General features: G+C 40.2%; 1 long non-coding RNA gene across 1 annotated transcript; it reads right to left on the reverse strand.

Moving 5' to 3' along the window:
- Positions 1 to 1,045: 1,045 nt before the first annotated feature.
- On the reverse strand, positions 1,046 to 26,276 carry LOC100560958 (uncharacterized). Its single transcript, XR_010003612.1, has 3 exons — positions 23,614 to 26,276; positions 6,006 to 6,124; positions 1,046 to 1,730 (listed from the first exon to the last, which is right to left on the reverse strand). It is a non-coding gene; the product is annotated as an uncharacterized LOC100560958 (long non-coding RNA).
- Positions 26,277 to 26,310: the final 34 nt, after the last annotated feature.

Below are 26,310 nucleotides of genomic sequence, written 5' to 3' on the forward strand. Positions count from 1 at the left end.
ACATTTTCCCAGTTCTGCATTGACCCCACAGTGACTCCATTAATGCCACATCCATCATGGTGAGATTGCCATAACTGGTCACAACAATTTCCACTTTTTAAAAATTATTTTTGGCCATGTCCCTCCCATCCATCATGCAAGTAAATATGTGTATTTCTTATTAAGCAGAGGTGTGCTAGTTCTAATATACTGATATTCACATTCTTAAAAAAGGTGCAACCATGCCATCAAATTTGAAATGAAAGGACCAGTTGGGAATGCTCTGCTTACCAGCTGGCCCAGGTCATTTCCCATGCACCTGTTCCACTCACCACTAACTCCTCCTCTACCTCCACAGTAATACAATGTCACCTTGGAGGGCTGACCAAACAACCAACCATCTAGATTTTCTGGAAAACTGGGTAAAAGGCAAGGTTCATGAACCAGTTTAAAGCCCAATGTACTGCATTCCAAGTAAATCATCAGGAACACCTCGTGTCCAGATTGCAATGACTCTGACCTGAGTATGATTTTTTAAATCTATGCAGACAAGTTCTGAATTGCTTAACTTTTGCTGGCTAGTTTGACTCCTACCTAAGAGTGGATCTGAATGCACTTAGATTTTGCAATCCATTCCCTCTGTTTTGCAACCACCTCCTTAAACCATGTGACTTTAGTCAAACAAGTGAAACAAAAGTTATAATTTTACAGCACAGAAGATGAAGGAAGAGCAATTAGTTAACAAGTGACTAAAGTCTCTATAAGTGCTGACCTTCAGTGGTCCATATAATGTGATTTCAGGCCACAGAGTATAAACAGAGCAGTGTAATATTTACAGACATGTCTGGAATGCCCTAAGTTCCAAGTTTTCTTATGGAAAGTCATACATGATCTTGCAACCATGGTTGACAATTATGTGTTTACACAGGAACACTATTTCTAGTCTCTTCCTATAACTGAGCAAAGCTGTTTTACTTTGATTTGCTTTTTCTTCCATTTGGTTGTTTTAGATGGGACCAATGTTGCTTACAAATTTTCTTCCAGGAACTCGGCAAGGAAACCAACATACGGTAGTATCTTTTATTCACTTCACACCACATTGATGGGAGGAAAAGAACAATTCCTTCTGAATGAATGAATTTTTCCTGCTCTCTAGAAAGTACAAGCTGAACAATTTTATTTGTTTCTGGCAGGAAGATTTCACTATTTTGAAATACGATGTTTTAAAAGGGGCAGATCGGAAGTCAGCACCAAAGAGAAGTCCAAACAGAAATGAAAAACTTTCCTATTGCTTTTCTAGAACAAAAACATCACAATACAAAAATGTTTCCTTCTGAAATCTTATGAAGCAATCAAAAATCTTCACTCTCATCCTCCAGAGAGTCATTTTGCATATTGCACTTTGCTGAGGATACAGGATTTATTTGATTAAAGAAACAAAACAAAGCAAAGACATGATACTGTTTCACAAGGCATTTTAAAAAATTCCAGACCAAATTCATAATATTATGGTGTTCTTTGAAAAAGCTTGGTAACTCTTTGCAGCTGCCTTGAGGCAGTTTTATTTAAATTCCATAACTGCACTGAAGGCAGAAAGAAAGCGGCTGTGTGCCAGTTTTCATTGATCATAATGGTGACTGTAAACCGTTCCACTCCACTGTGGTCTCCAAAGCCATTCTGATTATTACTGCCTTGTTCCTGTCTTTGTGCCAACGACAAGAAAATGCATAAATCTTCTTCCTATTTAAGAGCTGGAATGCAATAACAAAACAATCCCATAAGATTATTATAGAATAACTAGCTAAAAATATTTCCAAGTCAAAGAGAACAACCATCCATTTATGGACCCTTTTTAAAAAATCAGGATGAGTCAGCATGAGCCACCTTACATTTAGGACACAACTAAGGAAGGAAAGAAGGGGGAGTACATCATGTCAGTAACAGAATCAGACAACATAGAAATGTCTGGTATCTAGAATAGAGTGGGATGCGAGTTCCCGCATTTTATTGTGGCATCGTCTCAGATGGTTTTCTTCCTATGGTAGTGACCTGTTCAGAGAGAACGGGGAGTTTTGTTCAGAGCTAACTGTATCTGGATTGTGTGTGTGTGTGTGTGTGTGTGCTATGCAAGTGTCAAAAAAGGAGAGCATAATTTTGGTACAAAGCAAAGTAGCAGTTGGACATTAACAGGAGTGCATCTACACTTTGGAATTAATGCAGTTTGACATCATTTTAACTGCCATGGCCCAATGCTATGGAATCATTGGAGCTGTCATTTTACAAGGTTTTTAAACAAAGAGTGTTGGTGCTACAACCCTCCTGGTTCCATAATATCAAGCCACTGCTATTGGCTTAAAATGGTCTGATTCTACAATATTTGTGGAGACTAAAGGCAGCCACAGATTTCATCCCACTGAACATGTCAAGTGTTTGGAAGAGTAGGTTTTCCATACAGCTCAGGCATACTCTGTTTTGAAATTAAATTATGATATTCTATCTCACACTAGCAAACTATCTGTTTTATTCAAGAGTTCTTGATTTGTTTGCCATCACATTGTAGCAAAGTGTGTTAAAGCACTGAGCTGCTGAACTTGCGGACCAAAAGGTCCCAGGTTCAAATCCTGGGAGCGGAATGAGCGCCTGCTGTTAGCTCCAGCTCCTGCCAACCTAGCAGTTCGAAAAGATGCAAATGTGAGTAGATCAATAGGTACCGCTCCAGTGGGAAGGTAACGGTGCACCATGCAGTCATGCCGGCCACATGACCTTGGAGGTGTCTACGGACAACGCCGGCTCTTCGGCTTAGAAATGGAGATGAGCACCAACCCCCAGAGTCAGACATGACTGGACTTAATGTCAGGGGAAACCTTTACCTTTTTACCACATTGTAGAGAGCTGGTGCAGCATGCATAATCTTTTTGCCATTCATAGAAGCCCAATAAACCGATCTTTAGGTGACTGAGTAAATCAACACTTATCAGGCATTAGTACAGCTTCAAAATCCTCTGGTATTTCATGGAACTTGGCCTTGTTTCCAACTGTCTGGAAAACACTTCACTTTCTCACATTTACAAGTTGGGTGGTACAAGCACTACCCTTGGCAGATGCCATCTATTCTTCTTTCTCTTAATTGTGACTCCATTAGTTTATAATTAGCCCATCTTTGTAGATTCTAAATGGTTGGTTTCAAAATCCCCTTAGAGAATTTCAATTACTTGTTCTTTTGTGCAGCTAAGTGAACTTTGATTAAACATTCATTAGCATACAAATGAAAAGTTCACACCAGGGGAAACTATAAGGCTAGACCAAAGCTTGTAGCTAACAGCTTAGTCTGAAAGGCCACGTTTGTGCAGCAATCACCATGATTTCAAGGAAAACAGGGTGGGTTCTGACTTGTCTTACTCTCTAATGTGGGTGATTCATTTACTCTAGAGCTGGCTTCATTTCTGAAGCTGGATTTTGCCAATATGTACATGGAATGTTCCTATTTTTAGATCGTCAATCCTTCTTTAGCACTTTCTTCCCCCAGAAATAAAGGTTTCCATTTTGCCTCTCCATTTTAATCTCCCTCTCTTAATTTATTGGAGTCATTGTACAATCCATTCTACAGCCATCTATGTAAACTTCTCCTTTTTGTTTTTATCTTAAGATGTATCCTGTTTCCAAATGCCAGATCTAATGATTCAGCAATGCAAATAGAAATTGTGTGATGATGAAAACAGTAACTCCAGTATCCACCCAACATCAAAACCTCCAATGAATTTTATCTATGCCAGTCCTTCTGGAAGTAATTCAAAGACTTAGTCATTCAAGAAAGCCATTTGGCAAAATTCTCAAGATTATCAAGATATGGATGGCAAACCATTAACACACTGTATATGGTGTTCTGTTTCAATAAGAAGCATCCCAGTCTTCCAGAGAGAACTTATGCTTGCACTGGGTGAAAGAAGGGAACATTACTTAAGATTCCAAATGGCTTTGCAGGCACTGCAGTTCATCTTTGAGCATAAGAGCAATAGTTGGTGGAATTATGCCTTTAACACAGGCACACCTTTGACCATGTCTACACTGATTGCTTAATCCAGGGCCAGTTCAGAACATTATGCTTCAGACTGGATTGACAGTAATAGTGATCAGATGCACCATGCAGAGCCTTCTTTGTTGTCCAGTCAGTCCAACCAGACAGAGGACCTCATCACATTGAGGTTCTCGATGTGGGGAGCAGCGTGGGGGGGCGGGGGGGGGGTGTTGTACAACAACAGAGTGAATCTGTTGCCCAGTATCCCAGATTACCCATACCACACACTTGCCCATCACATGCCGGAAAGCATAGCTTTTTGGTGTGATCCAGGCTGTCCCCTGTTCCCATTATTATTTTGTGTCAATAATTTTTTTGTCCCCATGATTGTTATAATGTCATAACCAATAATGGTTGTCCACATGAATCTCTACCTGAACATGGTTGATCTCCCATGTTTAGGTTTCTCCCTCCTACCATGCTTCCTTGATGCAGCAGGCACCAGTCCCACCAAAAATAGATGTGCATCATGGGGTGAGATCCAGCAGGCTCTGTGTCAGTTGTGTTGAGGAAGTGTCATAGGACAGGGAATCTATTTAATGTGATGTGGTCTGAGACCATATCCACCTACTGGGCTGTACCCTTTTTCTCTTGTCATTGCTGCCACCATTGGTCCCCATCCATGGAGCTTCCTGTAAGTGCCTGAGCATTGCCTGTCACATCTACTGAGATCATGAGGGGACACCCATGCAATCAGCAAAAGGGCATATTATTTTGAAAACCCTCCTTCTTGCTCATCAACTGGACATCCCGTTCTGACCTCAGATATAACCAAGATGGCCAGGAGCTTTCAGGGAATGCCATGGTTGGTGGGGAGCAGTGGCACCAACACACTCAGATTACTTCCCTGTGTCATTCAGTTCAAGGAAAGGGTGATGGCAGCAGTGTGCATGTAGACATCAGATTGTGCTGAAATGGACCTGATCCAGCTGTTCAGTCAACCGTAAACTCTGCAGTATCCCCTGACTTTGATTAATGTGGAATGAAGTTGGGCCAAGGACAAAAAAAAACTCTGCATACTATCCTGCCATCTATACGACCACCAAGGAATAGATGGAAGTCAACCCCTTTCCCTTTTTTTCTTTTCTTTTTTCCCTATCTTTTTCCTACTTTTCTTTAACCAAAATGTTCTCCCACTTTTTATGTAAAGGAAACTCTTTTTATTTTCAATAAAAATTATTATTTTTAAAAAAAGAAAGAAAAAAACTTCATACTATCCAGGGGTTGCCATGCATCATGAAAACTGCCAGTGCCAGATTCTGGCTGAGAAAAGGGGGTCTTTTTACTAATGCAAAGGAATTCTCCATCAGCTGCAACAATCCGCTTCAGTCATCAGACAAAGATATTTTTAATACATCCCAAGACACATTACTGTTATCTTTCATTAATTACCTATTTAAATTACCATTAAAATTAAATTGTCCATTTTAAATATTAGTACAATTTAAAATAATTGTTTGGAAAATTAGTTACCCTCTCTGTAGCATATCAAGTAAGTTGAATTCTTTACACAAGCAGCTTTTTGACATCTAGTGCTTTCACTATGTAATTTACACATCTATGAAGTACATTTTTTGCCTATAGAAGCAAATGACTTTCTAATGTTCTAAACATATAGAATCATAGAATAATAGAGTTGGAAGAGACCACATGGGCCATCTAGTCCAACCCCCTGCCATGTAGGAAAAGCACAATCAAATTACCTCTGACAGATTTCCATCCAGCCTCTGTTTAAAAGCCTCCAAAGAAGGAACTTCCACCACACTCTGAGGCAGAGAGTTCCACTGCTGAACAGCTCTTACAGTCAGAAAGTTCTTCCTAATGTTCAACCCAATGCTCTGAGACCTAGTTTCAAAGGCAGAAGAAAACAAGCCTTCTTCCTCTTCCTTATGACATGCTTTCACATTTATACATTGCTATCTCAAGCTTCTCTTCTGCAGGCTAAACATACCCAGCTCTTTAAGACACTCTTCATAGGACATGGTATCCAGATCTTTGATCATTTTAGCCACCGCTCTCTGGACACTTTCCAGTTTGTCAATATCTCTTTTATATATTCTGTGGGTCATTCTGTAATTGAAAAGAAATATAAATGCTTAATAACAATAATGAATTCTTTTCAGCCTTCCTATACAAGTATAGGTAATATTTTTATAAATTGGGAAAACTAATTTATATTGACTATTGATCTATCTACTTCAGTAAACTATTTGAGCAGACAGTAGTTCTCCATGTTTTTAGACCAGTTACACAGTGGTTGAACCCAGGTCTAATCTCAACTATTTATCCCAAATGAAGTAAACCCATTACACCAATGGAACTTCTGAATGATTGGCTTTTGCACTGAAATGTGTTCAATGCACCCGCTTTTGTCATAACTTAGCAGGGGCTCCCTACAATGTTATACTCTAGTGTTGAAATATGCCCTCCACTACCCATGGCTTGGTTCCTGAAATTCAAACCATGGAAGTTTTGACGAATAGTCAGAAAAGAACTACAGTCCTTGGAACTGATCTACAAAGAAACAACCAAGTTTCCTATGAAAAAGGAAGTGATACTTAATAGAGAACAGGAAGTTTGAAGGAATTACAACAAGTGTGGAAACCAATTAAGCAGTCAATACCCACTCAGATTTTATCAAGGTCATGAAGTCCACCAGCCCTGCTTCAGCCCCCTTTGAAAAAGCTGATGCAAGGAATCAAAGTACTCTTGAGAAATGACTATGCAGACTCCATTTAGAAACCTCTGAAGAAGGACACTCCTCCACTCTCTGAAGCTGCACATTCCTTTGTTGAACAGTTCTTGTCTTCAGAAAGTTCTTCATAGAAGCATCATTTTTCTTTCTTGTCAGCTTTCCAATGCAAGTATAGGTAAATCCCCACATTTATATGTACACATTGTCTTTATTCCTTCTGTACTTCTGGGCAGCCCCATCCATGACCAGTGTGACTGTTGCCACAGACATTTTTCTTAGACCTTCCTTCCCTCATTTAATTTCCAGTTACCCATTTAAACACTTCCTCTACATTATACTGCATTCACAGGATTATCCTCCATTTTCCTAAAGTTTTCTAAGCTTAAAGGCAAACTGAGTAATTTTCTTTGATTTTCATCCTTCTCTCCAGATTTATAGAAACACATTGCTAACAGGACAGAGCAAATTTATGGTACTTTTGCAGTATGTACACACACACACATATACATATGGCAAATTTGTGAAGGATCATTGAAATGACTACTAGCCGTGATGAATACGTATTACCTTGAGTTAAGAGTTTAATTTGTTCCATGCCTGATCTCTTAGTTCAAATTGCTCTTATCTGAAAGTGAATTTTCCCATTGAAATGTTATTAAAATTATTATTAAGGCACAGAGGTTGCTCCCTTGAAGCCCTAAAGCCCTGTAGTCTCATGCTAACACTCTCTCTGGCACTAAGCGCTTAACTTAAAATGCTGCTCATATGTCAAAGCTTAACCTGGGCTGAGCAACATCTCTTAACTTAAAATGCTATTAAGTTGGGGTGCTCTTAAGTCGAGGTTGCAGTGGATACCTTCCAGTATCAGAGGATGGTATGGAATCATGGGAGCTGTAGTTTTGCAGTTTTTAGCAAAAACAAATGTAGGTGTTTCACCAAACAACACCTCCCATAATTCCATAGCATTGAACCATGTGTTTAAAGTGGTGTAAAACTGTTTTGGAGCTGAATGTACAGATTCTGAGATGACCTGTGGATATGTCAAGGGTCATTCCACAGAAAGGGGCAAGTGCCAGCATGCCTCCACAGGCCAGTTGCCTCTGGCTGTTGCTGCTCCCATGTTTTTGCCACCCAAGCATTCAGACATGTCATCATTGCAAGCAGAGTGCTTCTTTTAGGCTTTTCCAGGACAAACAAAGCTCTTGCCTATTTATTTATTTATTTATTTACAGTATTTATATTCCGCCCTTCTCACCCCGAAGGGGACTCAGGGCGGATCACATTACACATATAAGGCAAACATTCAATGCCTTAACATAGAACAAAGACAGAGACAAACATAGGCTCCGAGCTGGCCTCAAACTCATGACCTCTTGGTCAGAGTGATTTCTTGCAGCTGGCTGCAGCTGGCTGCTCAGCAGCCTGCGCCACAGCCCGGGCCTTTCACCAGGGTTCCTTTTTGGATAAGAGTTAAGTTGCAGTACTTACATAGACACATGGATAATTCAACCATGTGTCTTTGGGGTCAATTTTTTTGGCAAAAACTTCTAGACATGAGTACAGTAGAGTCCCACTTAACCGAGTTAAATGGGCGGGCCCAATCTTGGATAACTGAATTTGACAGATAATGAGGGGGGGGGCTATTATCCAATCCGGGGGCTTGGCCAGGCCACAGAGAAGGTGCCTCAAGGGAGGGAGGGAGGCTCTGGAGAAAGTTCTAATGCAAGATTTCTTTGCCCCACACCTTCCTTGTTTACCTTTGAGGAACTCAAAGGCTCCCACCAGCTGCTTTGAGGCGGCAGACAGCAGGGTGGGCTCCATGCAGAAGAGGGCACAGAGCTGCAAGGAGGCCCAGGAGGAAGCCGCCGCCGCATTCATGGCTGCCTCTGCATCCCCCTCTGCTGCCTCCTCCTTCGCATCTTCCAACCGGAGGAAGAGGGAGATAAAGGTCCTCTTCCCTCTCCCTCTCCTTCTCTCGAGCTCCCTCCGCACAGTGGTGATGGTGCCAGCGGCTTCCTCTCAGGCCTCCTTGCAACTCTGTGCTCTCTTCTACATGGAGCCCGCCCTGCCATCCGCCCCCTAAGAGCAGCTCTTGGGAGCCTTTGAGCTCCTCAAAGGTAAACAAGGAAGGCATGGGGGGAAGAAATCTTGCATTGGAACTTCCTCCGGCACCTCGGATAATACAGAAGCTCAGATTAGTGGAGCTCAGTTAAGCAGGCTTCTACTGTATTTGCAATATTTGCTGGAGGAAAACTGAGCACTGGCTTTCAGATCCCATGCTTGAAGCTTCCCACAGACAAGTGGCTGATCACTATCACCAAGACTCCAAAAACAGAAGAATTTTTCTTCTGCTGACTTTTTAGTGTGTATTCCTTTCTCACATGGTCAGTTTCATCAATTTATGGGTGCCTGTATAAGTCAACTGTGTGATCAGAATGCTGAACTAGATGGATCTTTAGTCTGATCCAACAATGTTCTTCTTATGTGCTTGGTGGGAACAAAGATCTCCCCTGAGCATGATTTAGCAGCCCTCCCCAATGTATCACCCTAATTTTCACAGAAATCCAGAATAGCATTCTGAACCCACTTTTATGTTTAAAACTCTCAGCCACCATGGCCTTTTACTATTAAGTAGGGTTTGGTTTCAGGACCGCATCAAAACCCATGGGTCCTCAAGTCCCATTACACACAGTGACACAGTAAAATAGAACGACTTATATGAAATGGCAAAATCAAGATTTCATTTAAAAATATATTTTCATATTATGAATTGTTGCATCTGTGAAAACAGTTATGGAGGACCAACTGTACTGTTTTGGGGGCCTCTCGTACACAAGTACCCACCTACCTGGAGCCCCCGATGGTGCAATGGGTTAACCCCTTGTGCCGGCAGGACTGCTGACCAACAGGTCAATGGTTCGAATCCTGAGAGTGGGTGAGCTTCCTCTGTTAGCTCCAGCTTTCCATGTGGGGACATGAGAGAAGCTTCCCACAAAGATAGTAAAACATCAAACATCCAAGCATCCCCTGGGCAACGTCCTTGCAGATGGCCAATTTTCTCACACCAAAAGCAACATGCAGTTTTTCAAGTTACTCCTGATACACACACAAAAAAACCTCCCTATGTACTTCCACAGCAATCTTCTCCGGTGAGAATTTCATTGAGAACATACAGAGAATTGCCCAACCATCGAGAGACCATTTCCTAAACATTCATCAGCTGACGATGACTAATATTGTATCTAGAAGCTTGCCTGACAAAATACATAGCCAACAACTATATGAATATCCAAAAGTCTCAAGAGTCTTTGCTTCCCTGACTATTAAAACAGCATATAATCCAGGTCTCAGACCTGGCATTTGTATTTCTACAAGAAAGAAGAAAAATAGCAATGGGGGTGCAGGGAGCATTGGATTTGGCAAGCACATTATTTTTTTTCTAAATGCAGCCTCGCAGAATCCTAAAATACATGCCCAACGCTCAAAATATGCTGAAACAGGAACTTTGGTTTCTTACAAAATTAGAATGTATTATTTTCTCTTCAGTGAAATTGAACTATCTATCTAGGATGTCAAGGGAATATATATGTATGTGCACAAAACTCTCTGAATCCTGGTGTTCGCTCAGTGGGAGTTGCATATTATGGCAGTGTTGTTGCGAGACTTGCTCCAGAGGAGGGAGATGTTTTTGCAGGGTCCGCTTCCAAGTCATCATTAATGTTTACAGTTTCAACAGCAGTTCGCATTGCTATAGTAACTCTTAAAGGTACATTCCCGGAATAAAGTCACATTGGGAGAAAAATAAATCATTGTAATTCAATCTGTTGGAATTCCTAGCATATGAATTCCTAACATAAGGAGAGCAGAGAGAGCTTTTTTAAAAATAACCAGATCTAAAAGAAAACAAGTCTCCTGTTTAAGTGTTTTTCTTCAAGCTGACACCCACCAACTGTTATGGATCACAACTCCCATCATCTCTAGTTACTCGCCATGTTAGGGGAAAACATTAGTGTTATAGTCCAATACATTTGAATGGCACCAAGTAAGGGAATGCTAAAATAATATGCCAGTTTTTAAGTAATGGAAGTCAGCAGAATTTGGACTGAAATCAGTCAATCAGTCTCTTTCTCATTCACGTTTTCATTCTAAGGCAGCATCTGCACTGTAGAATTAATGCAGTTTGGTCATCACTTTAACTGCCACAGCTCAGTGCTATGAAATCGTGGGAGTTGTCCTTTTATAAGGTCTTTAGCCTTCCCTCCCAAGGAGTGCTGGTGCTTCAACAAACTACAGATCTCGGGATTCCATAGCAGTGAGCCTTAGCATGTAGTAGTGTCAAATTGCATTAATTATACAATGTAGATGCACCCTTAATCTCACTCAATCTTCATTACACTCAATATATCCTTTTAATAAATAACTTTCTTCTTTAATAAAAACTGGATGGGAAATGTTGCTAATGAGGAACAGCAGACAATTCAGGAAAGGTTGCAGCAGTTGCATTTGCCTGAGGGTACTTCCACACATAGCTAAAACCCACATGGAAATGCGTTAAAATAACCCACTTCCATGCAGGTTGTAATCCCCACCCTGACCCAAACCCTGGGCTTTCCCTTGGGGGTGGCGGCTACATGGTAACCAAAGGTTGATCCAGTATGCCCTCCAGTCACTCCTAATCCCCCCATTTGCCCCTCAAAATGTACTGAAATCCCTCCTCCTCCTACCCCACCTCCTGATGTGCAATTTTCTCATGCCAGGAGGACTGTAGAGAGAGGCCTGTGCTCCTGGCAAACCTCTCTAGTATGTTGTGGGACCCAGACAGGAGGCTGGAGGGGGGGGGGTGCCATCCCACTCCTGCAGGCTTTTTGGAGTCCGTAGAACCAAGATGGTTGTGGGGACTGACCCCCAGGACTGAGCAAGCTGTCCCGGCAGACAGTCCCCACTGACCCAGCACCTCAACAAACCCGGGCCTTTCATTAAGGTCCAGGTTTGTTGAGGTGTTTAATTAATCCGAAGTTAACTGGTAAAACCCAGTTTACTCCACATTAATTTACTTTTACCAGAGACGTTGTTTGGACACCTCTAGTAAAAGCAAGACAGGTCTCAAATTAAAGGGTCTACTGGGATAAGAAAGATTCCTCTCCTCTTCCTCTGCACCATCCCAATTGAATCAATTGAGTGCAAACTACTTTTTAATTGAAGTAACCTGAGGGCAAAGAAGGAAAAATAGAAAAAAGAAGAGAAACTTAGGCATTTTAAAAGCAACTCAAAAAATGGGACAACAGAGGATTGATTGAGATATTGCTAAATTGGGACAGTTCAAAGGTATGGTGTAAAGCCACTTCCAGACAGAAGTAGTTCCATATTCTACCAATGAAAGAACACTGTAGTTGTGCAGCTATTTATGTTTTTTCCCTCCAGAATATTTCTTCCTACAGGAAACAAAAAATAGAAGAACATGATATGCAGGATAGATGCAAGCCAATAACATTTGAAGGCAATATTAGATTTACGCACAATTGTAATTTAGAGCTGCAGATCGATTCCCCCTCCGCAACAGACTTTATTCAATTTCAAGTACTGTAATACTATACAGGCCTCTTAAAATGTGACCTACTTTAGGATGTTTGCATGTGCTTAGGTATCCATAACTGGTATCTTCTGTAAAATACTGTGTTTGAAGCACAGCAAGGACACAATGAAAGTCTCATCTGGAAGCAGTGTATAAATTGATACTGGAACAGATTTAACTTTTTCCTTGCCAAACAAGTGTGTCTCTCTCTCCAAGTGTATATATAAAACTGAGTGGCAATTCACAGATCACAAGTATAAGAGGGGACCATTACATGCCAGTGGCATCCTTGAACCATTTCTTTTTGTGCTCACTTATTTTAAGATAGTTATATTTTAATTTTTTTTTTTAAAAAAAACAGATGATCAGGTATGTACAACAGATCTCCAACATTTCCAAAATAAATTGTAGTTATTTTAAAACCAATTTTTTTTCCTACATTCAGTATGTCCATTTATAAGCCTACCCAATTTTGAATTTTTACTATGTCTATTAGGGGTGTGCAAATCTTCATTTTTAAATCGTAAATCATATGTAATTCATAAGATACAAACAGATATCAAGAAAAACAGGTGGGGAAAGAAAAAACTTAAGAATCAAAACTCACCCAATACTTTTTTGTTTAAATTCTATAATGTCTGGAAATCAGTTTTATTTTCAGTACAAGTGAGATTAAGCCAAAAAGGCTGCCATTCTTCTTTAAATTAAGAAAAGATAGGCTGCCTTTCACCATGAGGAGAGGAAAGCAGCAGGGTGGGACTAGTGAATGGGCTAGGAAAGAGACTGAGAGAGCACAGAATTCTGGGAAATGTAGTTTGGGAAGGTGAGGAGCCCTATGCCAGAGAATTCAAAAGGCCTGTCCAAAACTACATTTCCCAGTAATTCTGCTCAGCATCAGAAAACCCCAATAGGGGAGAGATTTGTGCCTCCTAGAGCAGCCAACCTGAGTTCCAATAAATTGTTGAATCTGCAAAGAAGACTGATGGATACTTCAATACTAGTAAGTAAATCTGTGCTGGGCTGGGAAGAAATCCCTTAATTGAAGTTCTATTGTTTAAAGACATTCGATGAGATAGCTGTTGTGACTTTAAAAAAAATGGTCAAACCTTTTTAAAAAATCCCAAAAAATCAGTAGAAGTGTTGTCTTGTGTTATTGTATAGAAAATTCATGGAGATAGTTCTTGTAGATTTTTTTAAATGTTGTTTGTAAAAAAAAAACTTTTTAAATTCCCCAAAAAATCAGTGGATGAGTGAAATATTCTAAAACTTGATGGGCTGACAATGGTAAATGTGTTCTTTAATCCTAGTAAGTTTAATGGCAATAACTTAAACAATGAGAGAGAAAACAGCCTCTAAAGTTTCCCCATTGGCACAATTACGTAATGAAAAGTAATAAAAAAGTAGTTATTATAGTCACGATACAGACTGTGTCCAATTTTGTAAACACTTTAGAAATGAATTTCCATCACTCCCTAATTTTGCAATGAGTATTGAAACATTTTTTCATTGATCCTACAGGACTAATGTCTATATAAATTTATGCTTTTGTTTTAAAGGTGACTGAGGATTTGCACAGTGAAGGAGACTAGTTATGAGCAGAGCTTGAGAAAATATTTCTTGAATCATTTGAAGTTTCCCCTTCTGAATCTTTCCCCTTATGAATCTTTCTTTTAAAAGTTTGAAACTGGTTTGAGGACTAGGCAGAAGAACAGGTAGATTCTGGGGTTAAGCTCTCAGATTATGGTTATGTACTACAGCTTGTAGGCTGTTAGGAATTGTGGGAGTTGAAGTCCAAATCACCCAGGCGGCCCAAGTTTACACATGTCCACTATAGAATCAAACTGGTAGACCTAAAATGCCTGAGTGGAATGGAACCTGTTTTCAAGAAGGACAATTTAAATAACTTGATGATATCTACTGCACTAAGCCAATGGGCTAGCTCCTAAGTATGCTGCATTTTGTATCTTTTATACAAATTGTGGGCACATAGCCTTTGACACTACCTTGGGTTTCCAACACTGGTAACATAGAGGACAGACACCATTATTTGGAAAGTATTTTTTTTAAAAAATATAATTCCCAGAATCTCAGTGAGCAGTCATGGTGGTTTGAGGATTTTAGGAATTTTAGCCAACATATGTGACTTTGAATAATTAAAATAATTAAAATGTGAGACTAGCAAAGGTCTGTAAGAAGAGGATTAGCGAATACTATTTGATTCTAGGGGGAAAGTGAGTGCCCTAACAATGCCATTATTCATCAGAAAAGAAACAAACATGGATTATTGCAATAATCATGAACTATCTAATGAACAAAAATATGAAGTCATTGGATGGTGCTTCGTTTTTGCCACCATAAAATATGTGTATGTTAGTGTTACTGCCTAATATCAGGAATGTTTCCAGTAAATCAGCACAAGTTCTTTCTCAGCTGGTGCTCCATTAACTGAGAGGAGGGCACTAGAGGGCCTATGGTCTAAAAGCACCAGATTGTATCTAATCTTAGAAGGTAGGCAGGGTCAGCCCTGGTTAGTTCTTAAATGGATTAGTACTGTCAATGAATACCAGGTGCTTTAGTCTATATTTCAGAAGAAGAATGGGCAAAACCATCTCTGGACATTCCTTGTCTAAGAAAATCATATGAAATTAATGGAATACGTCAACAGGAGCCTTGAAGGCAAATTTACATATGCACAGAGATGAGAGGGAGAGTGGTGAAATAGAATTCATGCATGAGTTAAGGAATGGAGAGACAAGAAAATATGTACTGTGCACATCAGAAATCCTTGGCTCTGCCATGCCAATGGTCCCATTTCCCATACACATGCTTTGAAATATATGACAGGTGTATCTGAACAGTACCCAAAATATGATCAGACAGGTGTTTTTAAACAAACCTAATCCTTTAGAATTTTTTGTAATGATGAGGGTGTTGATGTCTTTATACTCTGCCTTGAGATATTTAGATATAGGGCAGGATGTAAATTGATTCCTTCAAGGGAGCCATGTTCCTGAATCTGTACGACCTGAACAGAACAGTTGATGAAAGGGTCTCTTATTAATAGGTTCAACATAAGTTGAGATCGATTTGACAGCAGTTAGCAACAAATAAATGTTTAAATAAGTCAATAAGATTTGGTATACGCACAGGACTAGAAGAGCTACTCCGTTCCCTGCCAAAAAGCATAATGTATAATCATGGCTACTGTCAGTTACTTTGACAGCAATAGTGAGAGGAAGCGTGTAGACTTACAGAGTATTCCTTATGCAAAGTAATTGAGGCCAGAAGTGTTTGGGGTGGATTGTACATGATAAAATAATTATGTAGGTAACCTGGATCCAGACAGTGTATATACCTTGTACACATAGCCTGAAGGCAATTGTATACTATATATTTAATAACTGTGTATGAAACAATGTTTGTGTACATTGAGCCATCAAAAAGCAAAGGTGTCATTCTCATTCTGACAATTTTGAATTTTGGAGTACTTCAGAATTATGATTAAGGAATATGTGTATAAAGTCTAGTCCTGTAAAAGGAAACTTCATTATGTTGATGAGTTGTGTGTAGCACCGTGAGTCCCTTTTTATAACTTCTATAGGCACAGTTGGCCGAAGGCAATGTTGGTGTGTATGACAAGAAGCAGTGCAAACCCGTGCAGCTCTGTGCCCCTTCTCATATGTTTTTAATATGTCAGAGGGCCACCTCACAACTAATTGTTGTTTTCGTTAAATGCAGGAGTTTTTGTTGCTCTACTCCTATAAAATTACTTTTCACAATGTGAGTGTTACTTGCGGCAGGTGACAGGCCGTGCTGGTAATTTTCATTGTTGCTCTCTGAATGTTAATACTGTCTAAACTAGTGATTAAGCTATTCACTGGCATTTCATTTTGAATGAAGATTAAACACGGGTGGGCAGGGCAGGAAAGGATTTCCTTTAAGCATTTGTTGGCAATGTAAGTTCTTCATATGGTATGGCTCCTAGCTTTAAAATATGCATGTGCTAGAATAATAGCCATGGTGATTTGTAACGACAACAAAAAATTACTTGAAGCAAAAGAAAATTGCAGATAATCCTTAGGGTAGTTTTCTTTCCCCTAATTCACCAAAAATTTCCAGTCTTCTTTAAGAATAGGATCTTTTAAATGAACGTTGAAAACATTTGTAACCGTATGGCTGTTGTCTTTGTAAAGATCTGCTATAACCTGAAATAATTCTTCCATCTGGATCCACAGGAAAAGATGACGCTATGAATAATCTCTAGCTCAAGAGTTCAGCAGACATTCACATCCTGGATTACACTGTTCTCCAGTTCTTCAGATTTGCTTGCACCACTTCCTTTTTATTTTTTAGCTTTGTTTTTATAATCTATCCCTTCTAACCCAAATGCCATAGCTCAGCCCTGAATCTATGACAGTATATAGGAGACCATCTCCTTTCACCTATTCTGGTGAATCTTCTGTCAGAGGTCATAAGGGGTTTCTACAGAAAAAGACTGCTAACACTAATGAATTGCCAGTGCCTTCCCTTTGCAAATATAATAAGCAATATACTAGTAATATAATATACATCATGAGATGTGCAGGGCTTGATGAAGCCAAGGCTGGAGTTAAAATTGTTGGAAGAAACATTAACAACCTTCGATATGCAGATGATACAACTTTGATGACTGAAAGCGAGGAGTTGCTGAGGAGCCTTATAACCAAGGTGAAAGAAGAAAGTGCAAAAGCTGGGCTGCAGTTAAACATAAAAAAAAAAACAAGATTATGGCAACCAGACTGATTGATAACTGGCAAATAGAGGGAGAAAACGTGGAGGCAGTGACAGACTTTGTATTTCTAGGTGCAAAGATGGCTGCAGATGCAGACTACAGCCAGGAAATCAGAAGACATTTACTCCTTGGGAGGAGAGCAATAACAAACCTCAATAAAATAGTGAAGAGTAGAGACATCACACTGGCAATGAAGGTCTGCATAGTTTAAGCAATAGTATTCCCTGTAGTAACTTATGGATGCGAGAGCTGGACCATAAGCGAAGGAAGATAGACGCTTCTGAACTGTGGTGTTGGAGGAAAATGCAGAGAGTGCCTTGAACCGCAAGAAGATCCAACCAGTCTATACTCCAGGAAATAAAGCCCAACTGCTCACTGAAAGGAATGATATTAGAAGCAAAGATGAAGTACTTTTGCCACATCATGAGAAGACAGGAAAGCTTGGAGAAGATATTGATACTGGGGGAAATGGAAGGAAAAAGGAAGAGGGAGCGAACAAGGTCAAGGTGGATGGGTGGTATCCTCCAAGGCTTGACCTTGAATGAGCTGGGGGTGGCCACAGCCAACAGGGAGCTCTGGCATGGGTTGGTCCATGAAGTGACAAAGAGTTAGAAGCGACTGAATGAATAAACAACAACAATACACTAACCACCACATACAAGGTGGAGCAAGTTTGTGTTTTGACATTCCAGAGTGTAGGACATGAACCAGTGGATTCAAATACAGGAAGGCCCCTTGTGATGCAAGCTCATTGAAAATGTTTTATTTATATGTGGAGAGCTTTAAATACAGTAGAATCACTCTAGTGATGCCTAGAGAATTGTTCTCTCTGGGCCTCCCATTAGATTCTGTGGTCAACTGCTAGATGTTGACTACGGAGTTCTGCTAGATGTTGACCATGGAGTTGTACTTTAGGCCTGGAGATAATATTTCTCTAGACATTTTGTAGATCCTCCTGAGTGGTTTGCTTTTCCTGGAAACTCAAGATATTGTTCATTTTAAGTAAGTAAATTAGGCTTCCAAATTATCTATCCATGATGGAATTGTAAAAGTGGAAGATATATCACATGGTCTTGCCATCCCTTATCCACCTCTTGCCATTACATTCTGCCAACTGTATCTTTAGCAATTATGAAAGGTGATTCACGGTTCTACAAACAGCACATTCCCGTGATGGAGTTTCCCTTTGCAGGAATAAATTTTATACACATATATTAGTACTAGCAGCTTAACAAGAATTACAAAATCTGAGATACTCTTATATTGTCCACATGGTTGGGTCAGAGAATGACACTTTTGCTTTCTAATGATTCAAGATACACACAAAAAAATGTGTACAAAAGAATTGTACAAAATAACCCTCAATCTGTATAAGTTATTTTCATGTTTAGACTTGGGTGCTAGATCTGAGATATCTCATTATGTACAAGTATGCAAATATAGGTATTCCAAAATCCAAAAAAATGTTAAAATCAATAACATATCTGTTTTCAAGCATTTTGGATAAGAAATACTCAACTTTGTCTACTCTTACCACCCTGTTCTAAGGGCCAGATGAGCCCATTGGTTGCTGGCACACTAAACTTTTTTGGAGAGGTGGGTGGAGAATCTATCAAACATACCTACTAAAAAAATCCCCTGTATACTAATTTTCTATAATTATCCTAACTCACTTGACTTAAATCTGCTGTAATTGTTTGATATGCACACAATTTGGAAAATTTGTTATTATTGCCTGTAAGACACACAAATGAAATATAAACCACAAATAGATAGTCTCCAGTTGATAACGGAAGATAATCACTCCATCCTCATGTTTAATTGTGGGTTTCATCAAGATAGGGCTTTGGAGTCTGGCTCAAGGGACTCACTTTGGCAGGAGACTGCAAACATAGAAGGTCTTACTTAAGCACTTTTGGAGCACATAAAGCAAGTAAGCCTAGTCTGTTTAATCCACACTAAATTAAATGGATGAAAAGGTGTGTCCCATCTGGTTGGTTTATTGGTTTGCATTAACATCTACAAATATTTCAACTCTGACTCCAATGTACATAGGAGGCATTCCATTGATGTCCAAGAGGATTATTCTTCAATAATTAGCTTGCACCTTCTAAACAGACATTGTGTAATGGAAGCAAGTCCATGATTTTGTGATTTCCTTATAGAGATGGGAAAACCGGGACACAAGTCGGTGCTTTTAATCAGAGAATAGTTTTTTAAAAATGTATTGCACCCAGGTAAATGACCTTGGAAGGTCTCATCCGGCCCGTGGGCCTTAGTTTGGGGACCCCTGGTGTAGAATTGCTAGCTTTATTAGTGATCAGGAACTAGTGTTTTAAAATATTTTAAATACCCATTGGAGCTATATAACTGAACAAACATAAACATTTGAGATGTTTTAGAGTTTACACAAGCCCAGTACAACTAACAGTTAGCAAATTCTTGGTTTTCAGTATGAGAAGCCAGATTTCCAGCTCCTACTAAAGTTTTCTGCACAGAAATAGGGTTTCCTATTGAGCCGCCTTCAGTCCCTATGGGTGAGAAAGGCAGTGTAAAAATGTTGTAAATAAATAAATAATAAATTTCCTACACATTTAACATACAACACTCCTCCCCCCCCCCATTTTTTTCCTTGCAGAATTCCTCTGCAGCACTTTGGAATATCCTAATACGGGAAGAATTCTGCAAAGACATAGTCAGCCTTGAGCTTAGGATGCAGAACTCCATGAAAGTGAAAAATCATAAATAAAAATGGCTATTTTATCAACTTTCTTATCTATTAATACTGCATACTTTCACCCTACCTATTCAACTTGTACGCAGAACACATCATGCGATGTGCAGGGCTTGACGATTCCAAGGCCGGAGTTAAAATTTCTGGAAGAAACATTAACAACCTTAGATATGCAGATGATACCACTCTGATGCCCGAAAGTGAGGAAGAGCTGAGGAGCCTTATCACCAAGGTGAAAAAAGGAAGTGCAAAAGCTGGGTTGCAGTTAAACATCAAGAAAACCAAGATCATGGCAACTACACCTATTGATAACTAGCAAATAGAGGGAGAAAGCATGAAGGCAGTGACAGACTTTATATTTCTAGGCGCGAAGATCACTGCCAATGCAGACTGCAGTGAGGAAAATGGTAGACGTTTACTTCTTGGGAGCAGAGCAATGGCCAACCTTGATAAAATAGTGAAAAGCAGAGACATCACAATGGCAACAAAGGTCTGCATAGTTAAAGCAATGGTATTCCCCATAGTAACCTATGGTTGTGAGAGCTGGACCATAAGGAAGGCTGAGCGAAGGAAGATAGACGCTTTTGAACTCTGGTGCTGGAGGAAAATCCTGAGAGTGCCTTGGACCGCAAGAAGATCCAACCAGTCCATCCTCCAGGAAATAATGCCCAGCTGTTCACTGGAGGGAAGGATATTAGAGGCAAAGTTGAAATATTTTGGCCACATCATGAGGAGACAGGAAAGCTTGGAAAAGATCATGATGTGGGGAAAATGGAAGGAAAAAGGAAAAGAGGCCGACCCAGGGCGAGATGGATGGACAGTATCCTTGAAGTGACTGGCTTGACCTTGAAGGAACTGGGGATGGTGACAGCCGACAGGGAGCTCTGGCATGGACTGGTCCATGAGGTCACGAAGAGTCGGAAATGACTGTGCAACTGAGAGAGTGAGATGATATTATTATTATTATTATTATTATTATTATTATTATTATTATTATTATCTTGAGAGAATACTTCTAAGTTGGTCATTCTAGAGCAGGGGTCCTCAAACTTTTTAAGCAGCGGGCCGGTCCACAATCCTTCAGACTGTTGAGGGGCCGAATTATCATTTGAAAAAAAAATACTGAACAAATTCCTATGCACACTGCACATGTCTTATTTGTAGTGCAAAAAACAACAACAACAACAACAACAATGAAAGAACAACACAATATTTAAAAATAAGAATAACCAACATAAACCTACTAGGATTTCAATGGGAAGTGTTGGCCTGCTTCTGGCCAATGAGATAGTAAAGTTAATTGGGATTGTTGTTGTTGTGTGCCTTCAAGTCATTTCAGACTTCGGGCGTCTAAAACTGAGGGTGGGGGCCAGGTAAATGACCTTGGAGGGCCGCATCTTGCCCCTAGGCCTTAGTTTGGGGACCCCTGTTCTAGATCCTCCAACATGATTCTACAGTCAACTCCAGCTGGAAGCTGATAACAGAATTGTATTGGAGGACCTAGAGATTCAAATCCATTAATATTCAAAACTGCAAAAGTCAAATCCGCTAATGTGGAAAGCGGAGGGTATTCAATTTCTCCTGTAACAGGAAGAGTATGCATCCTTGCGTGTGAGGACAAAATGGTTAAGGACTTATTTTTGTGCTTAACTCAGTCCGAAGAAGGTAATGTTCACCCCAAAAGAGACAAATTAAGTGAGTAACTGGAAATTCAGGACACAAAGTGTGAAAAAGAAAGAGAACTGAACATTTCCAACCAGAGCTAGCTCAGAGTAAGGGTGCAGTCTTGGAAGGCTGCCCAGGTGGCTCTCTGGGGCATTGTCTGCCTTGAAGGACGGCCAGTATGCTTTCATTCATGTTCTGCATGGATATTTGTTACTAAAACAAATATTTCCAAGATAGAATAAATCCCCCATGTGTTTTCTCATATATGCCAAAATATGGCCCTGGAAAGGTTCCACATATGGAGGAGGAGGACAAGGAAGAGGAAGCATTTCATATATATGCATACGCATACATATATGTGTATGTGTATATTCTCAGCTGTCAAAATCAATTAACTTCTATTTTCTAGTTATAATTTCTAAAACAATCCTGTAAAACTAAAACTCCCTGCACCTCCAATGTTGTACATAGAGGTGGAGACTGAGAGTGCATCTATATTGTAGAATTAATGCAGTTTGACATCTTTGTAACTGCTATAGTTCAGTGTCATGGAATAATGGGAAATGTTGATTTACAAGCTCTTTCGCCTTCTGTGTCAAAAAGTGCTGGTGCCTCATTAAACCACAAATCCCAGTATTCCATTATGTTGAGCCAGGGCAGTTAACGTGGTATCAAACTGCATTAATTTTACAGTATAGATGCACTCAGAGACTGACTTATTTACAGCTACCTAATGAAGTAATAGTAGAGGCGAAAATCAGAGTGGGGCTTCACCTGTATACCTGTTCATTTATACATGATCTGCTACAGTGCATCAGTCTGCTATTTTGATGAGCTGTGTGATATGCAAAGAGTTTATAACATAAAGGATGACTTTCACAGTATATTTTACTTCCTTTTAAATGCAATCACAGAATTACAGCACTCTAAGAGACCACTCTGGTCCACTGTATGGAGGGATATTTAGAATCCACCACCAGATAACTTTTGTACTTCATCAAGAGATCATTGAGGTGTTTGAGACTTCAGCTCCCAGAATTCCTGACCATTGAACAAGCTGGCGAGAGCTTCTGGGGGTTGGAGGCCCAAACAGCTCGAAGGCCACAGGCTGTGCAGGCCTGGTCTAGACAATGTCAGTGCAACCTAGAATTGCCTTATTAGCTGATACATCACACATCTATCTATAACATCATATGAATAAGAGTTTCTTTCCTTTTATGTATTCCTGTTGCTGCTTGAAGATTGATTCTGAGGGAGTTCCTAGCCTCCCTAACCAGGTTTTTCAGTACACAGCAGGCTGCTGCATTAAGGAAGAGATCACTCTGTCTCAATTCCATGGATGGAAACTGATCTGTCAGCAGGTGTCATGTTTGTCATTGGATTTAGGCCAGTCATTGCATTCCATAAAACACATTTAGCATTATGTCCGTCAGCCCAGGAGGGCATAAAATAAAAGCCTATAGAATATAGTGAGTTTCATGGCACTTTTTAAAAAAAGGAATTGCTATCAAGCATCCATTATCTTAGTCAAAATGTTTCATGAGCTTTAGTACTACATACAATCCTGACATTTAGAATGGCTCCAAATACATTTACATACACCAGTATCTGAGCATTTTTATTATATTTATCAAAGCTTAGAAAAAATGGTCACAACAGAAGTGACCTGAAGATTGCTAAATATATCTATTTGGAAATTTTGGATCATTGGCTGGCAATGATTTGCAGAAGGCAATCAAACAGGGGGCCAGGGTGGGAATCTTGTGGTTCACTAATATGTGTCTATTTATTTCCATTGGGTGTCCACAAGGATTATGTGTTGAGTTAGACTCTCTAAAAATGGCTTGCTGGACTTTGTCTGACCCATTTCCAAAAGAAGAGGGCAGGGATGGTGGACATTTGGACCCCAGTACTTTGAATCTATTCTGTTTCCTGTAAGGCCAGTGTGATACAGAGTTCAGTGTTGTAATGCTATGCACCCAGAACAGCCAAATGTCTATCTAGTCTAATGTTCTGTTCACATAGCAGCTCACCAGATGTCTTATAGGAACCCCAAATATGGGATATGAGTGCACTGACATTCTCATTCTATCCTATCAACTGGTGTTGAGAAGTACCTTACCTTCAGTGCAGGAGGTAATATATAGTCATTATGACTAGTAGTCACTGAACAGTATAAGCAGGCATAGTGGGTGTATCCACACTACAATCAGGGTAGTTTTTTTTAATGTCATGGCTCCATGCTGTGGAACCTTGGAATCTGTAGTTTAATGAGATACAGTATGACCCCTGCACATTCCAGAACTTCACATGAATATCGGAACCTTATTCCAACATATAAACATTCTAGCCATTACAGGGCTCACATTTCACGTCCATCAAACACACACAAATTGGCACATGAAACGAAGCACCATTTGTCAGAACAAAGAAAAGAACCCAAAATTCCTCAACCAAAAACTGACAATAGTAGCTCTGCACACATCACATATTAGAGAATGACTTTTATGTCCACAATCCTGAACTGTACTACTCAGAAGTCGCTGTTGGTTGCCTTTAGGTTGTTTCTGACCTATGGTAACCATAAGGTGACCCTCTTACAGGGTTTTCTTTGCAAGATTTGTTCAGAAGTGGTTTATCCTTGCCCTTCTTGGAGGCTGAGTGTGACTTGTGCGAGGTCACTCAGTGAGTTTCCATGGCTGAGCAGGGATTTGAACCCTGGTCTGCAAGCACTAGTCCAATGTGCAAACCATGACAATCATACTCATGAAATGTCCCCTTTGAATTCATTGGGAAAGCCAAATAAAGAAAAAGAGACAAAAAGTAGGTATATTTCTGAACCTGTCCACCTGAAAACATAGAAAAGCCCATTATATTCCTTCTTGAGTGCCTAACTGGTGCAGCTTACCCATAAGATTTCCAGCTAGAAAGGATTCCAGTTCTGATAGATTCCTTTGACCATCCTTCCCTAAATTCTCAGCCTCCTTGATATTACAAATTGAATATAATTACCCAGGATTCCTAAATCCCAAATACCCTAAACTCAAAATTGTCCACAGGGGTGGCTGAGAAAGTGACACCTTTGCTTTCTTGGTGGTTCAGTGTACACAAACATTTAACCTGTACAAAGTTATTAAAATGATATGTATGTGTGTGTGAAACATGTATCCATTTTGTGTTTAGACTTGGTTCCCATTTCTGAGATTATATATATATATATATATATATATGCAAGTATATATATCCGAAAATATCTGAAATATTTCTGGTCCCAAGCATACCAGAAGAGATTCAACTTGAATGGAACACAAATGAATTTTGTTTAAACTTACTTCCCATCTCCAAGATTTGCATAAATACATATATAACAAAATAAGGAGGGGGGTTCAAAATACAAAATACTTCTGGTCCTAAACATTTTGGATAGGGGATGTGAAACCTGCATAAAACATACTATGTCTCATTGCATAATAGTCATCGTCACGTAATAGTTGCACCTCCACTTTTGGGGAAGACAAAATAGGACTTCTTATTTTCTCCGCATAATACATAGTCGCACTCTTAGTTCACCCGGATGAGTAAACTAAGGGTGTGACTGCCACACTTTGACTATTATGTGATCAAAAAATTCCTTTAAATGGCGCATCTAAACCACATAGTAGTCACCCTTGCATAATAGGAGCCCCTGGTGGCACAAGACTGCTGATTGAAAGGTCAGCAGTTCAAATCTAGGGGGGGGGAGCTCTCATCTGTCAGCTCCAGCTTTCCATGCGGGGACATAAGAGAAGCCTCCCACGATGGTAAAACATCTGGGCATCTCCTGGGAAGTGTCCTTGCAGATGGCCAATTCTCTCACACTAGAAGGGACTTGCAGTTTCTTAAGTCGCTCCTGACAGGACAAAAAAACCCATCACATAATAATCATGCCCCTGCTTCCTGCCCCCAAAATGAGGTATCCCCAAAATTGAATGGGGAAGGGAGATACCTCAAATACTTCTGGTGCCAAGAATTTCAGACAAGAGAAACTCATCCTGTACAAAACAAACATATGTTGTGTTTTGACTTGGGTCCCACCTTTACTGTATCTCAGAATATGAAAAAAAGGAAAAAAAATGATATTCCAGAATATGAAAAAAACCTCCTTTCTTCTCCTTCATCTTCCTCTTCCTCCTCGCCTCTCTCCCTCTCCATCTCTTCCTCCTCCTCTTCTTCTCCCCCTCCTCCTCTACTCCTTCTATTCCCTCTCACTCCCTTCCTCCTCTTTTACTCCTTTTCCTTCTTTCTTTTCTTCCTCCTCCTCTTCCTTCTCTTCACCCTTCTCCCTCCTCCTCTTTACTTTTCCTTCCTCATCCTCCTCTTCTCCTTTTCTTTCTTCGTTCTCTTCTTCTACTAACTCCTCTCCTTCCTATTCCTACTCTTCTTCGCCTTCCTCCTTCTCCATCTCTTGTTCCTCCTCCTCTTTCTCCCTCCCTCCCTCTCCTCTTCGTCCTCTTCTCCTTCGTCCTCCTCCTCTTTTCTTTTTCCTCCTTCTTCTTTCTCTTCTACCTCCTCTCCTTGCTCTTCCACTTCTCCTTTTCCTTCTCTTCTTCTACCTCCTCTCCTTCCTATTCCTACTCTTCTTGGCTTTCCTCCTTCTCCATCTCTTCTTCCTCCTCCCTCCCTCTCCTCTTCCTCCTCTCCTCTCTCCTTCCTCTTCACCATCCTCTCCATCTCTTCTCCCTCCTCCTTCCTCCTCCGGTGCGTCGAGGGTTAAGCGTGGGGCGGCCGTGCGGGCGGGCGGGGGAGGCTGGGGAGCGCCGGGGCGGCGAGAGGAGGGCGG

Source organism: Anolis carolinensis, chromosome 2, assembly GCF_035594765.1.
Source record: "Anolis carolinensis isolate JA03-04 chromosome 2, rAnoCar3.1.pri, whole genome shotgun sequence".
Taxonomy (NCBI): Eukaryota; Metazoa; Chordata; class Lepidosauria; order Squamata; family Dactyloidae; genus Anolis; species Anolis carolinensis.